The 16,313-nt window shown below is 35.1% G+C and overlaps 1 long non-coding RNA gene across 2 annotated transcripts; it reads left to right on the top strand.

Moving 5' to 3' along the window:
- The first annotated feature begins 443 nt into the window (after positions 1 to 443).
- LOC126877410 (uncharacterized) lies at positions 444 to 13,225 on the top strand. Of its 2 annotated transcripts, none has more exons than XR_007694995.1 (3): positions 444 to 543; positions 5,204 to 5,388; positions 13,061 to 13,225. It is a non-coding gene; the product is annotated as an uncharacterized LOC126877410 (long non-coding RNA). The 2 variants fall into 2 exon arrangements; XR_007694994.1 differs by lacking the exon at positions 13,061 to 13,225 and adding an exon at positions 5,790 to 5,954.
- Positions 13,226 to 16,313: the final 3,088 nt, after the last annotated feature.

The raw sequence follows: 16,313 nt of genomic DNA, 5'->3' as shown, positions 1-16,313 counted from the left end.
TCTCGCACAAACTTTTTAAAATCCAAATCTGTCGTGCACTATTGCATAAGCAGAGCCGTGGCTGATTTGCAAATGATTTGCCACATTATCCAGTGTCACTCGTCTATTCCATAGAGCATAAGTTCATGAGCACGTTCAATGTTGTCATCGTGGATGTGGACGGGCGTCCAGCTGTTTTTTCATAACACTCGTGCGATCTTCTTTGAACTTTTGTGCCCATTCAAACACACTTCGTGACAAAACACTTTCTCCATAATGTGCATTAAATCTTTGATAAATATAGGCATCAAACATAACCTCCGACCACAAGAAACGAATCACAGCATCCTGCACTGTTTTCCTGCAAATCACCATTGCAAAGCGCCATTACTCGCGCAACGGTCACAAACGAATTGACGTAACACAAAGAAACCTGCGCAGCAGCACTGAACAGATATTGACGTCATACGAAGAGTGCAGATGGATCAATACGGTCGACAGAAGTTTTAACTATCTGGAGTGCGGATAAATTTTTACTGAGAGTCGTATAGGAATCTATAATCTGTAAGTACACCTTTGGCTGAATGGAAATTTCTCTTACATATAGTCAAAAATGCTGAAACTGTGTATTGAATTGGAAAGTGATAAAAAATAAGTGAAGTTTCGAGGTTGCATGTGATTGCATGAGTACACAGGACGTTTTTAGCGAATAAAAAATAATTTTGAAAGACACGAGACTTATCTTGTATTTTATGCACTCTCTGTGTCCGAATTTCCAGAAGCTCTCTATCTTATGAAGTGTTTTAGATTAGCCGGAAAATTTTGTACGTACGTACAAGAAGTATACGATCTAAGTGGAATATTCCATTATTCTCTTGATACAACAGAAACGAAATTTACAGAACTTCTCAGAAAGTTGGTTTATTATTACCAAATTAATAGAATTAATACACGTTTATCATCTTTACATACCTAAGTCGTGGAGGTTTATCGTGCGTAAAAAATTAGTGTCGTTTCAAAGTTACATTTCGTACATTTTAAGCCTATAATTTGTAACGTACAAAACAATGTAAATTTGAGCTGTTTCTTATCTCCACAATAAGAAAATCCAACTTTACGTTTTTTACACAATGATATTTATGGAACAGTAATATCATATTATTGCATCGCTTGGAGAATGAAGTCAAGGTACGATGTGACCCTAGTGTAAACGCTGGGATACCCAGCTGTGCCGCACTTATAAGCATAAGACACAATACCTATTAAATACGAGGTTAATTCATGTTGTATCAGCAGTGGTCCGCCGCGGTCAGCCTGAAAGGATCGTTAAATTTTTAATCAAAGATACTGAAATATATCGATCGAATTGTATTGAAATTATACTTATATACAGTAATAATCTTCTATTGATTTGTGTATTGAAATACTCCAATTTATAACGTACATGTTATATGTATTTTGAGCAAAACTAAGATTAGAAGGAAATTAGATTAAATACCATAACGAGGTGTGAGAAGTGGGCAAAACTATTAAATTGTGTTTATCTATTATTTTTAATGTTTAAGACGTCGATTTGATGTTAATTCGAATCGACGTGTCTTCAGATACCGTATAGTTTGTAGTAACTCTGTAACTTAATTACCGTACAAGAATCCTCTCCACCCTGAGCATGTTCGGCGCATATTATACCATCAGTGATATCAGGTGCATTAGGAAATTTGGAATAAGCTATTTTGCATTCGGCGTTCTTAATCACTGGCATTTGTACTTCCATTAATGCATTACGTCGTGGTCGTCCTACGAAGAAAATAAGAAAGATATTTAAGACTGGAACTATTTAATTTTATTATAAAATTGATATCACTTACTATATCTTAATGCTCCCCATCCAGCAACAAGGGGGTTATAGCCGACGAAGTTGCTCTTTCGTAGGGGCTCTTTCGTACAAATGGGATATACGTACCCTGAAAAATAAAAAAATAAATGAAAATGCAGGAAACGAATGACCAAAAGTATGAGAAAGAATTATACACGCTTTATGACACAATATATGTGTACAGTAAGAAATTTCAGGATATGATACTTCAGTAATACTCAATAGCATATATATATATATATATATTTGAGGACTTACTCGAAAATGGCACCTCCTCCACCAATCTAAGAATGACAATATTATGATTGTGTATGTTTTCTATTCCATCCATATGTGCACAATGTGCTGCGGTCAAAACATGCCTAGCCGATATCAGGGAACCTCCGCACTTCCATAGTGGTTTGTCTGGGTTTCGGGGATTACGAAAACCTAATGCAGCGATCCATGGCCAAGCGCCTAAAATGCAATAGTCATAGTTGTGAATATACATAATTTTTTCTCACATAACGGGTAACAACGATTATTACCTATTCGATATTCGATCATACAGCAGACGATAAGTACATACGTACAAATACTCTGAAATAGAGATTTGATAAAGACAGAAATTAAATTTTTATTCCAGTGGAATACAAATTATTAAATAATTCTATATAATTTCTATTTGAACTATACTGAACTATAAAGTTCAAACGTGTAATTTCTGCCCTAACAGTTTTTGATCTCTATCCATATTATTACTCCTATATCAATTTTTTATTTCAAGCAAAAAGATACTCTTCCTAACATGAAGTAAAAGAAAGAAATAATTCAAGTTAATAAGTAAAGTTACTACCGATAAAATCATAGCATTATTATTTAGTCTAATTGAAATGTACATTGATGTGCTGTTTAATGCCTTTAAAGTTCATTCTTTGCAGTAAATGGCTTATTATTAATCGGAAAGAAAGACATAAAACGTACCAAGTTCAGCTGGTTTACCATCGACCACCCTGGTATGAGAGACGTTGCTAAAACCACAGTATGGTGGTCGCAAAGCCTTATACTTATACACAGTTTTTATTAAAATTTCTCTCTTCTCTTTGTTTGGATCGTTCGGACAGCAAACGATCGTAACATTGCCCTGGTATCTGCACACTGATCGTCTATAAAAATCGGTGGCTGTACGGTACTGTATCTGCCATATTTCTTGCAGAGGTTTACATTTTCTGTAGTCAAGGCACCTGCCTTCTTGATTGTCCGGTGTGGTACATTCTGGATCAAACAATTTTAAAACATTTATACAGTTCAAAGATGCGTAAGAAAGCGACACCGATTACTCAACTTTCGAAGTAAAAAGCCGATCAAGTCCACCGGATTGCCCTACAGACACGTATTAATCCGTAAGAGTGAGTCATCATGTTGATAATAATTATCTAAAGAAACTTTTCACGTGAAAATATAAAATTTTAATTGATTAGATATTGTGTTAGCCATACTTAAGAAAGAAAATGAAAATGAATGAAATGAAAGAAAAGGACTACCTTCAACCTCATTTTTTAAATAAACACTTTGTCAGTTTTTCGGTAAATAAATTCTTAGGAATTCAGGACAGTTTTTAGTGAATCATTTTGTTTCGACCGTTCGCGGAGAGACGCGATCGCGAGATAGCACGTCAACGAGAGTTGTAAGTTCCCATTACGATTAAATAATCGACGCCACGAACTGATCGATCCCCTTATTTCGATTATGATAATAAGGGTAGTTCAATGAAATTCCACAGAATTAACACAAATAAATTAATGTTTATTTCAACAACTTATTAACTAGAAAGATATAAATGGAACAAAAAAAATGTAACTGCGTTTTGGTTGATAAGTAATGCGCGACATACCACATGTGTTGACGGTTCGACTTCTCGAAAAGTTCTGAACGCCTTTCGATTTTTTTCGTTTTTTCTGGAAGGCGACCCCCACTACGTTCGGATCACGCCACATTCTTTTACAGCGAGGTAAAATACGGGCCACGAGTCGACGTTTCTGGAAGTCGCCCTGCTTAATGAACCATGCGCTTGCCACTACAATGTTTGTTTGCCGGGCAGACGCGACGATCCGTCTGCGACATTATAGTGCCGCGATCGATAGTTAAGAATATGACCTATGGTAAGCCGCATGGCGTAACATTCTCCCCCCGTTGAGAGGGTACCGATCAAACTAGCGAGGTGTGGTTGAGGTTCCCATCTTATTTCGTCTCGATGGCTAGTTGTTCGGGTTTCTCGAGATCGGGTTGAATTGGCAGTGGGACAAGCCTTTTGACGCCCCGATCCAAAATGCTCTTTGCCGTCTGAACTGTAGCTGTCCGGATGACACCATCGGCGCCTGGATGAACCTTGATAACTCGGCCCAGAAGCCAATGCATGGAGGGAACGTTGTCCTCTCTGAGGATGACGATTGTGCCCTTTTGGATGCTGTGTCCACCCTTGCTCCATTTATTGCGGTTGGTTAGCTCGTTCAAATACTCCTTATGCCAGCGGTTCCAAAAATGTTGTTTAAGCTGTTGGATATGCTGCCATTTGGAGAGTCGGTTCGATGGAATGTCTCTGAAATCTCGATCACGTAAGCACATTAATGAATCGCCAATGAGGAAATGTCCGGGAGTGAGGGCTAGGAGATCATTTGGATCGGTGGAGATAGGAGTTAGCGGGCGGGAATTGAGGACTGCTTCTATTTCTATGATAAGAGTATTACGGTGTTAAGCTCATATGTTTCTGTTTCTCCACTCGCGCTGCGCCATAATATCCTTTGATATTTCCGATCCTCTGGTCGTACGAGGAATTGCCGATACATTTTCTCGATGTCGCCAGTGAGTACGTACTGATGAGCGCGGAATCTAATTAATATACAAAATAAATTGTGAATTGATTCGAGAATTTAGGATTTCCCCATTTTCATGATTATCGTGATTTTTGTATAAATATATTTTTTAAGATACTAATAATTAGGTACTTATAAATTAGTATTATCAATTATTTTGCATTTATAATTCCGCCTCTAGTATAAGTGTTAATTGAAAACTAACTTTATGTTTCAAAAAGTACTAGCAAAGTCGTTGAGTAACAAGCCACTGATGCTAACACAAATAGCATTGTCGTAATTAAATATTTCTAAATATTCATTTTTCATTTTGAACCTGTAGAAACAATTTATTATATATACTATTAGCTAAGTAATTGCATATTTAATTAAGTCGAAATATAAAACTTAGTTATTTTAATAATTTAAAAAATAAAAAACTGACAAACATTTCAATTTAATTTATGGTTGGAACAAAAGACAGTTATTCTTCATTAATTGAAATATTGCAATGCAGAGTACTTTCCAAAATACGCCGAGAGTATTCCTGATGGTGAAACGAGCGTTGCTTCATCGAACACAGCTAAAGAAAACAACATCTATGTAGTTGGTGGTACGATGCCTGAAATAGAGGGCGCTAAATTGTACAATACCTGTACTATTTGGGGTCCCGATGGAACTTTGATAGCAAAACACCGAAAGGTAAGTAATATATTCCTTTATGGCTTTGAATTTGAAAATATTGGGGTGAAGAAAGTGACTCTATCTAGGAATAATTTAGGAATATACATATGTACATACGTATACTATAACCAATTCTATAATTTACGGTTTATAAAATACGTTATGATACGGGAAACGCCCATTTTTGTTGTAATGTGTTTGTTGTTGTATAAATTTTTCACATACTTAAAATATTATTATACTTATTTTTTCTCCTTTTTAAACATTATTAAATGATAAGATTTTTTAATAAAAGAAAGTGATAAAAACGCTGTCAGTTATTAAATAAAAAATAATTAAAGTTTAGGAGTTGGTAACTTTGATATTAAATTACAAAAGTTGCAGCAATAGAATTAGCGACCACATTTTTATGTTATTAGGTACATCTATTCGACATCGACATTCCTAATAAGATTACTTTTCGAGAGAGTGATTCACTCAGTCCTGGTAACTCCCTAACGACGTTCGATGTGAAGGGCTGCAAAATAGGTATTGGCATTTGCTATGATATTAGATTCGAGGAAATGGCACGCATTTATCGGAACAAAGGTACAGTAACTTAATCGATCAATACTTAACTAGCAAAAAATTAAATATCTTTCTTAAATATATTCTATATAAAATTAATATAATCTGTAACTCTGTATAAAAAGAAGCTTAATTTAAAAAAACCAGTATATTTGCTGAAAATGAAACAAATAAAAGAATTAAAAGCACAATAAGAGGACTGTCCTCGCATATTCAGAAATGATGGAATGTGAACCGTGCAACTACGAAGTTAATTGGTATTCGGTGGCTTCATATTTCCTGCTTCTCTGGGTTAGGTTGCCAAATGCTGATATATCCAGCGGCATTCAATATGACCACTGGACCACTGCACTGGTCATTACTTCAGCGTTTCAGAGCGAATGATAATCAATTATACGTTGCCTGCATATCACCGGCTCGTGTTCCTTAAGCAAGTTACGTCGCATGGGGACATACACAGTTGACCAATCCCTGGGGAAAGATTCTTTACGATTTGGAAACTCAAGAGAATATGGCAGTCACCGATATCGGTAATTTACAGCTTAAAATTAAAAGCGAGAGATCCATGATGTAATTAATTTTTAGTCTCGTTAATTTATCGATTTAGCCATCTTCCTCTGTATTTGTTGAATTTATTAGTAAGCATTACTTATTACTTCGTATGTTTCTTTTTTCTATCAGATCTAAAAGTTGTTGAGGAAGTAAGGGCTCAGATACCTACATTTTCTCAGAGACGTACAGATTTGTACGACACTGTCTGTAAGAAGGAGTAACTCTACACTAAAACAGAAAATGTTTTTTTATAATATTTCTACTACGATATCCTTTTTTTGTGAATTATTACTAATTTCTTATCATTTGTACTAAATGAATGACTCAATTAAGAAAACCAAAACGTTATAAATAATAATCTGTATATCTTGTGTATCAACATGTAATTGGATATTATAATAATATAGGAATGCTATAATAATATAGGATAATAATATAGGAGAATAGTAATATAGAAAAAAACTACATGCTTTTAAACACCTTTAATATCGATCACATAAATTGTTATAATTCACAATGATTACGCATACATAAAAGACCCCTTGATAGTAAAATTTACGATCAAAAGGCAATTACGTATCGTTTAACAACATTTAATTTATAACACCTTTTAAACATTTAGACAGATTAACACATAACACTTCTTATATATAAACATCAATTCGAAGTTATCAGCTTGGAGAAATTGGTCGATTAATACCTGTAGATTGTCTGTCTCGATGAAAGACTTAAAGAGAGCAAAAACATGATAATGCCGCTAATATAATATTCCTTCTTTCTTGTATCTGTCTGCCTCTCAGGTCGTTTTACTAATTACAATAAGTAATTTCGCCTTCTTTGCGCTCTCTTTTAACGCATTCGAGACCGAAAGAAATTCATATCAGTCAGTAGGCAAGGGTATAGTATACATATTTTATATATAACTTATGTAGTAATGTATATATCATGTTAATTTCATATTTTTTTCAATATAGAATTATTATATATATATATGACTGTACATAATACATTATAGAATAACATAGTATATAATTTTATATTTTAAAAATATGAGGCATACTATTTAAGATTGTCATCGATTTAAAATCAAAGTATGAAAAGGATACCCTGGAGAGAGTAAAACACAGAATCATTCTAACTAAACATTCAGATCGTACCGACACCTAGGTATCGTCTTACAATTAAATCTCGGTCTCGAATGGATTAAAATGAAATACATACTTGCAGCTTCAACATCTTCAATATCGAGAAGATTCAAACTTTACAAATAAATGTAAATTGCGATGTAAAACAACGCGATGTAAAAAGGGAAAAAGGAGGAAAGAAGGAACAGGGAAGCAAAGAGAAGAAACGAATTTTTCATTTTCTCTTGCCAGGAATATAAGATGCTAAGTAATCTTCCTAAGTAATCTCCTCCAGCTTTTTCTAGTTTGATCAATAATTATTAGTACATGTTAGGAAAACAAATAGAATTTTTGTTCTCAAGCGAGGTATAATCTAAATTTTGTATGTACACAAAAATGTTAAATATCTGTAATAAACATGGTATAATCAATTTTTTTACATAAAATTATATTGTATAGGCTATTGTTATTTAAACATTTTAAATTGGATGAAGAAAAAAAATGACGCAAATAAAACGTAGGACATTTTAATTAAAGAGACTAATATAGAGATTTATCTACTTAACTGTGATTAAATCATCTCCACTTAACGCTCTACCTCTTCTATTAATTATGCTTCGTTAAACTATGATTACAGAGGATGGGTTTTTTGATAAAATGACATTCTGACAAATATATATAGATCGATATATATAGATATAGATAGACAAATATATAGATTCTTACAACAGTAGTTATGAATGAACAGTAGTTATTGTATCAATTCCGTTCTTCAGAAGCTTCATTTGTGAAAAGACAATTCGCCAGAATATGGATTCACTGTAGTTATAGCTATAGGATTTCAATCTAGTTGACAGACTTGCTTTACGTAGAGAATATCTGTCTCTTGTTCTACCTTATCGCGATTCTCTCCTCATCTTATACGCTTTGTCGAGCAAAGTAATATTGGCATATATCTCGGCTCTGGTTACAATCATTAGTTTCCGCCTAAACGGTTAGAATCACATAGCTCGCGCTCTACTCTCGTTTATTCAACATTCAGGCCATATGGTCGCATGCGACGAGTTTTATGTTAATTCCGACCGATTACAATACCTTTCTTTCGTTTACAAGGAACGACGAGACTGGCAGTTGCGTGATTTCCAATGCAAAAGCCGCGATATCTGCACGATAACCTAACCTCAACCGATTTTGTTGTACTATTCTTACGTGGACTTCGTTTGTACCACTTTCGTAACAAAAATAGAATACGTAGAACACAGCATTCCGTTATGCGATATTGTCGATTCCTAACATCCGAAAAATCAGAGATAATTATTTCCCTACAGTTGTACATTTGTGTGAAAAATTACGAACGTAAAGTTGTTTGGTGCATGCACAGTCCTCCCCTCCGCTGCATTTGCGTGGACATGCTAGAAAGATTCACTTTTCCACGGTGAAACTGTATGTATTATAATTTCATTTTTACAAAGGTCGAACATCCTACTATGCATAAATTTAATATTAATATAAGCAGGTTTCGTGTTAAGTATTACATCTGACGTATAAGCACACGTGTGTACGAGCCTTGGTTTTAAATGTCTTATAGTAGACACCGAAAAGATTATTCAGTTGGATATCTGACTCAATATCAATATTTTACTAGGAGATAACATGTTAAGAACACGTTGGTGGATGGCATGGGAGATGATGAATGAAGACATACTTCTGTGAGATACATAAAATAGTAGTCAGAACGTATTTTGGCGCTTGGGGACAGCAACAGCTTTTTTTTTTTTTTATTTATTTGTTGGAATTACAATCAATTCTCGCGTTGAGAATTTTCAGTAATTTTTCTGGCGTGGCGCAGTGACATGGCTGTTTATTTACAATAAGTTAATACTTATTATAGATAGGTATAATTTATAAGTATTATAAGTAAGTGCATTAGCTTAATTTGGATAATTAAATGAATCTAACGTTTAGGTCTAGCGGGTAGTGCCTCTTCAGCCTGCGAATCTGGTCCGTCGTATCGAGTAGTCCAGTGATTAGGGGGTTTCGGTGTTTCTTGACTCTTTTGCTATATCTGTCGCTATATTTTGCTATTTCCTCTTTGACTGTAGGTATCTTGAGGTCGCGATGGATGGTTTCGTTGGTAACATACCAAGGTGCGTCTATTAAGGCTCTTAGCGTTTTCGATTGGAATCGTTGTAGTATTTCGATGTTGGAGTTACTTGCTGTTCCCCATCGCTTCCTATATCCCTATATTCCGTACTTGCTTCGCTTGGTACTTTTATAATTTTCGCAGTTACAATAAAAAATTTAATTCTTAACAGATTAAAGATTTAACCTCTTGCTTTATAGTGTACAATAATTTTTTTTTTTTTTTTTTTTGTATAGGTTATGTGATCCATAGTTTGAGTAAGCAGTACACACACACACACACACACACACACACACACACACACACACACACACACACACACACACACACACACACACACACACACACACACACACACACACATATTTACGTGACAAGCTTTCATTTCAATCTATATTTAAGATTAATATTTTATCAGTTTCTGTTCGTAACAACATCGAAGTAGTCAATAAGTTTGAGGAGTATAATTAAGGAAGCTATGAAGCAAGAGGTTAAGAACAAATTCTGAAAGAGGTTATGTACAACTCAGTAGTACTGCTTTACATTACTTTGCGAATTACTTTTCAAGCATAAAAATAGTTTAACAGCCACTTATAGTTACTTCCTTACCATTACATTCATTAAATTCGTTTGATTTTGTAAACTAAATAACCACGCTGACCAGCCTCTTATTTAAAATAGAATTATTTTGTCATATATCCAACAGTTTACTTTCTCTTCGTAAATATTATTAATAATTTTATCAATTTCGTATACTTCCATCCTTCGTATAAGTGACAATAAATCAGAAGAGCTTCATAGCAATATTGAACAACATACAGTCAACTACAGCACCATTAGATACATCCACCATACAGTCAACTACAACACCATTAGATAACAGCAATACAATAGATTATTATTTTCTACGTGTCATTGATTCATCATCATCATTTTCCATTTTTTTAGCATATGTAAAAACGTATCTGACGTAATCTTACCTCGCTCTTTGAGTACAAAAATCCATTCAAATGAAACAAAGGGAAAAGAAATAAGAAAACAAACACTCACATACGAATCTTCATTACATAACTGTATGTACTCCTCGAGGTATAATTACTCAGACACGTTACAGCGTACCTTCTTCGTTCCCTGATGGCTGATGTTGATCGTTGACGTTTATAGTGAAAGAATTTCGTCAACGGCGCCATCTGGATCCCTGTTGAAAAATTAAACTAGCCGCAACAGCACCATTAAGCTCATCACCCAGAGTAGCTTTTGTTGCTGAGTCGTGGAGGAATTATTATCATCAACGACATAAACTTTACCAGTTCCGGTAACGTTCTTCAGGTGATCCAGACATTCGAAATCACAACATTCTTTTCCAAGGCGAAATTTTCTGCATGGCTGTAGTAAAAAGAAATCGATCAATTGTACAGATCAATCGTCACTCGACTGCTCGAGAATTCAGGTCATCCAGAGAATAGAATAGAGACGTGGAAAAATGTAGTGCGATCATCGCAGTGGGAGGAAATAGGGGGATAGGGACCAAATGAATGAACGAGATGTTAAGGACAACTGACGATAAGTTCTTCTTTTGTCGGGAATTGCATGTTTGTGAATGGTTTGTGGGTGGTTAGGTGGAGAGAATTGAAGAGTTTGGAGGTGACTGGAAGAGTGTTTTGGGCAAGGTAGATTGCAGAATGGTTGCGGTAGCATTGTGTTAATTATGGGTTTGTACATGTAATCTTTGTATGTATCACTACATACAACCTAACGTATATTTTTAATAATACATCAGAGTTTTAGTTATTTCATAGCTATGAATTTTATACTCTATAATCTTGACGTTTTATTTCACAGAAGCGTTTGAATATCCATAAAAATTAAATGAACCAATGTATTCATTATCTTATAGAGAAGATATATTATTTTTAATTATGTTCCAATTATTTATCATGATCCTGATTTCCTTATTCTGAAAATTTGAAAGGAAGTTTTGTAGTTTGATACTTTCAGCGACAAAGGGTCAATATTGCTTTAGTATATTTCGTCACATATACATGTATATCTATATGAATTGAGGACTGCTTCTATTTCTATGATAAGAGTATTACGGTGTTAAGCTCATATGTTTCTGTTTCTCCACTCGCGCTGCGCCATAATATCCTTTGATATTTCCGATCCTCTGGTCGTACGAGGAATTGCCGATACATTTTCTCGATGTCGCCAGTGAGTACGTACTGATGAGCGCGGAATCTAATTAATATACAAAATAAATTGTGAATTGATTCGAGAATATAGGATTTCCCCATTTTCATGATTATCGTGATTTTTGTATAAATATATTTTTTAAGATACTAATAATTAGGTACTTATAAATTAGTATTATCAATTATTTTGCATTTATAATTCCGCCTCTAGTATAAGTGTTAATTGAAAACTAACTTTATGTTTCAAAAAGTACTAGCAAAGTCGTTGAGTAACAAGCCACTGATGCTAACACAAATAGCATTGTCGTAATTAAATATTTCTAAATATTCATTTTTCATTTTGAACCTGTAGAAACAATTTATTATATATACTATTAGCTAAGTAATTGCATATTTAATTAAGTCGAAATATAAAACTTAGTTATTTTAATAATTTAAAAAATAAAAAACTGACAAACATTTCAATTTAATTTATGGTTGGAACAAAAGACAGTTATTCTTCATTAATTGAAATATTGCAATGCAGAGTACTTTCCAAAATACGCCGAGAGTATTCCTGATGGTGAAACGAGCGTTGCTTCATCGAACGCAGCTAAAGAAAACAACATCTATGTAGTTGGTGGTACGATGCCTGAAATAGAGGGCGCTAAATTGTACAATACCTGTACTATTTGGGGTCCCGATGGAACTTTGATAGCAAAACACCGAAAGGTAAGTAATATATTCCTTTATGGCTTTGAATTTGAAAATATTGGGGTGAAGAAAGTGACTCTATCTAGGAATAATTTAGGAATATACATATGTACATACGTATACTATAACCAATTCTATAATTTACGGTTTATAAAATACGTTATGATACGGGAAACGCCCATTTTTGTTGTAATGTGTTTGTTGTTGTATAAATTTTTCACATACTTAAAATATTATTATACTTATTTTTTCTCCTTTTTAAACATTATTAAATGATAAGATTTTTTAACAAAAGAAAGTGATAAAAACGCTGTCAGTTATTAAATAAAAAATAATTAAAGTTTAGGAGTTGGTAACTTTGATATTAAATTACAAAAGTTGCAGCAATAGAATTAGCGACCACATTTTTATGTTATTAGGTACATCTATTCGACATCGACATTCCTAATAAGATTACTTTTCGAGAGAGTGATTCACTCAGTCCTGGTAACTCCCTAACGACGTTCGATGTGAAGGGCTGCAAAATAGGTATTGGCATTTGCTATGATATTAGATTCGAGGAAATGGCACGCATTTATCGGAACAAAGGTACAGTAACTTAATCGATCAATACTTAACTAGCAAAAAATTAAATATCTTTCTTAAATATATTCTATATAAAATTAATATAATCTGTAACTCTGTATAAAAAGAAGCTTAATTTAAAAAAACCAGTATATTTGCTGAAAATGAAACAAATAAAAGAATTAAAAGCACAATAAGAGGACTGTCCTCGCATATTCAGAAATGATGGAATGTGAACCGTGCAACTACGAAGTTAATTGGTATTCGGTGGCTTCATATTTCCTGCTTCTCTGGGTTAGGTTGCCAAATGCTGATATATCCAGCGGCATTCAATATGACCACTGGACCACTGCACTGGTCATTACTTCAGCGTTTCAGAGCGAATGATAATCAATTATACGTTGCCTGCATATCACCGGCTCGTGTTCCTTAAGCAAGTTACGTCGCATGGGGACATACACAGTTGACCAATCCCTGGGGAAAGATTCTTTACGATTTGGAAACTCAAGAGAATATGGCAGTCACCGATATCGGTAATTTACAGCTTAAAATTAAAAGCGAGAGATCCATGATGTAATTAATTTTTAGTCTCGTTAATTTATCGATTTAGCCATCTTCCTCTGTATTTGTTGAATTTATTAGTAAGCATTACTTATTACTTCGTATGTTTCTTTTTTCTATCAGATCTAAAAGTTGTTGAGGAAGTAAGACAAGACGAAATTTTTTGCATGTCTGTAGTAAAAAGAAATCGAATCTGGTCCGTCGTATCGAGTAGTCCAGTGATTAGGGGGTTTCGGTGTTTGTTGACTCTTTTGCTATATCTGTCGCTATATTTTGCTATTTCCTCTTTGACTGTAGGTATCTTGAGGTCGCGATGGATGGTTTCGTTGGTAACATACCAAGGTGCGTCTATTAAGGCTCTTAGCGTTTTCGATTGGAATCGTTGTAGTATTTCGATGTTGGAGTTACTTGGACAGCAACAGCTGGTGATACTGTCATACACCTCCATTTATAAACTTTCGAAAATCGATGTGACCTTCAAACTTTAGTGTATTCTGTTTCACAGCACAAAATGTTTCCGAAACGTACGTTTATTGTTACAATAAACTTGACTAGTGGCTCTGAAATACTATCCTTGAAAAAACAATGGGGAAATTGGAGCAAAAGCAGAAGGAAATAAACAAAGACCTTGTTGGTTCGTAAAAATAAAATATGCTACAGGAAAAACTTTTTCCAACGGATTGAGATGCGACAAGCTTTAAAAGCTATGACGCGAATCGAGCGTTTGTCTACAAGAGCGCATTTTCGGTGGATATATATGTCGGAATGACATTGGGGATAGGGTTGTCGGTGTTTGAGGAGTCTTCATTGAAGGTAGCCATCGTTGCGGTGTAACGAAGATACGATTTATTGACACAGGTATGAATAACACAGGTTTGACAATCTACCACGGCGGTGAGACGTCCGCGACACTAGTGACAATGGTCTCCGGTTCGATAACGAATCCGCGGCCAACGGGATGACAGATGGGCGTTCTCGCTGAATCTAAGTCTGATTCGTAAAAATAATTGCTGAGCGTAAAGACGTTACTCTTTGGTCGACGGGAGCGCGTAAAAGAATGCCCGTCCCGTCCCGATGATGCCACAGAGGAAAACTATAATGGGGTGTGTCTAAGGACACGAGATCATCGGATTCGTCGAGGAAAGCCTTCGTTTAGGAAGTAAGGGAAATTGACGTTGCTGCTAATTGGTCAATCTCCATATCGGTGGTTAGAAAAAGATGGTAGCCGCCCTCGAGGGAAAGTTGCTAGTGGGAGACGTCGCTCGTTGAAAAATATGTCTCCCCTATCTTCCCGTAGTTGGGACAAAGACTGTTTGTCTGTTTGAAGGACTTTAGTTAACTAAACCTTAAGATTTATAACGGGCCCTCGGGCTAGCCGAACATGTACTGCGGAGACGCATCGACATCTGGCAATCATCTTACTCGAAGAATAGGGTCTGCGTGTGGCGAGCCACGGGACAGAAACCGTGGGAATGTTTACTGTCGCGTGTCGCCACGAATATTTCTTTTAAGGAGAGCTATAGAATTACTCCATACCTTTGTTAGGCAAAGCGTTCATCCCTTGACCGCGGCTACGTTGGGCGACAGACTGTCACCTCGAGCCAAAGCTCACCGTCACTAATCTCGAACAATTACAATCGGATTGAATAACTACAATAGTTTAGTTACAGTTATAGTAGACTTTAGATTGCAATGTTGCGGGGCTATCCAAAGGTTCCGGTGTCCTTTCATCTCCGACATATAGATATACATGTATATGTGACGAAATATACTAAAGCAATATTGACCCTTTGTCGCTGAAAGTATCAAACTACAAAACTTCCTTTCAAATTTTCAGAATAAGGAAATCAGGATCATGATAAATAATTGGAACATAATTAAAAATAATATATCTTCTCTATAAGATAATGAATACATTGGTTCATTTAATTTTTATGGATATTCAAACGCTTCTGTGAAATAAAACGTCAAGATTATAGAGTATAAAATTCATAGCTATGAAATAACTAAAACTCTGATGTATTATTAAAAATATACGTTAGGTTGTATGTAGTGATACATACAAAGATTACATGTACAAACCCATAATTAACACAATGCTACCGCAACCATTCTGCAATCTACCTTGCCCAAAACACTCTTCCAGTCACCTCCAAACTCTTCAATTCTCTCCACCTAACCACCCACAAACCATTCACAAACATGCAATTCCCGACAAAAGAAGAACTTATCGTCAGTTGTCCTTAACATCTCGTTCATTCATTTGGTCCCTATCCCCCTATTTCCTCCCACTGCGATGATCGCACTACATTTTTCCACGTCTCTATTCTATTCTCTGGATGATCTGAATTCTCGAGCAGTCGAGTGACGATTGATCTGTACAATTGATCGATTTCTTTTTACTACAGCCATGCAGAAAATTTCGCCTTGGAAAAGAATGTTGTGATTTCGAATGTCTGGATCACCTGAAGAACGTTACCAGAACTGGTATAGTTTATGTCGTTGATGATAAGAATTCCTCCACGACTCAGCAACAAGAGCTACTCT

The sequence above is a fragment of the Bombus huntii genome, unplaced genomic scaffold, assembly GCF_024542735.1.
Source record: "Bombus huntii isolate Logan2020A unplaced genomic scaffold, iyBomHunt1.1 ctg00000161.1, whole genome shotgun sequence".
NCBI classification, from domain to species: Eukaryota; Metazoa; Arthropoda; class Insecta; order Hymenoptera; family Apidae; genus Bombus; species Bombus huntii.
Note: the sequence above shows the minus strand (reverse complement) of the source record. Positions and strands in the feature narration are given on the sequence as shown.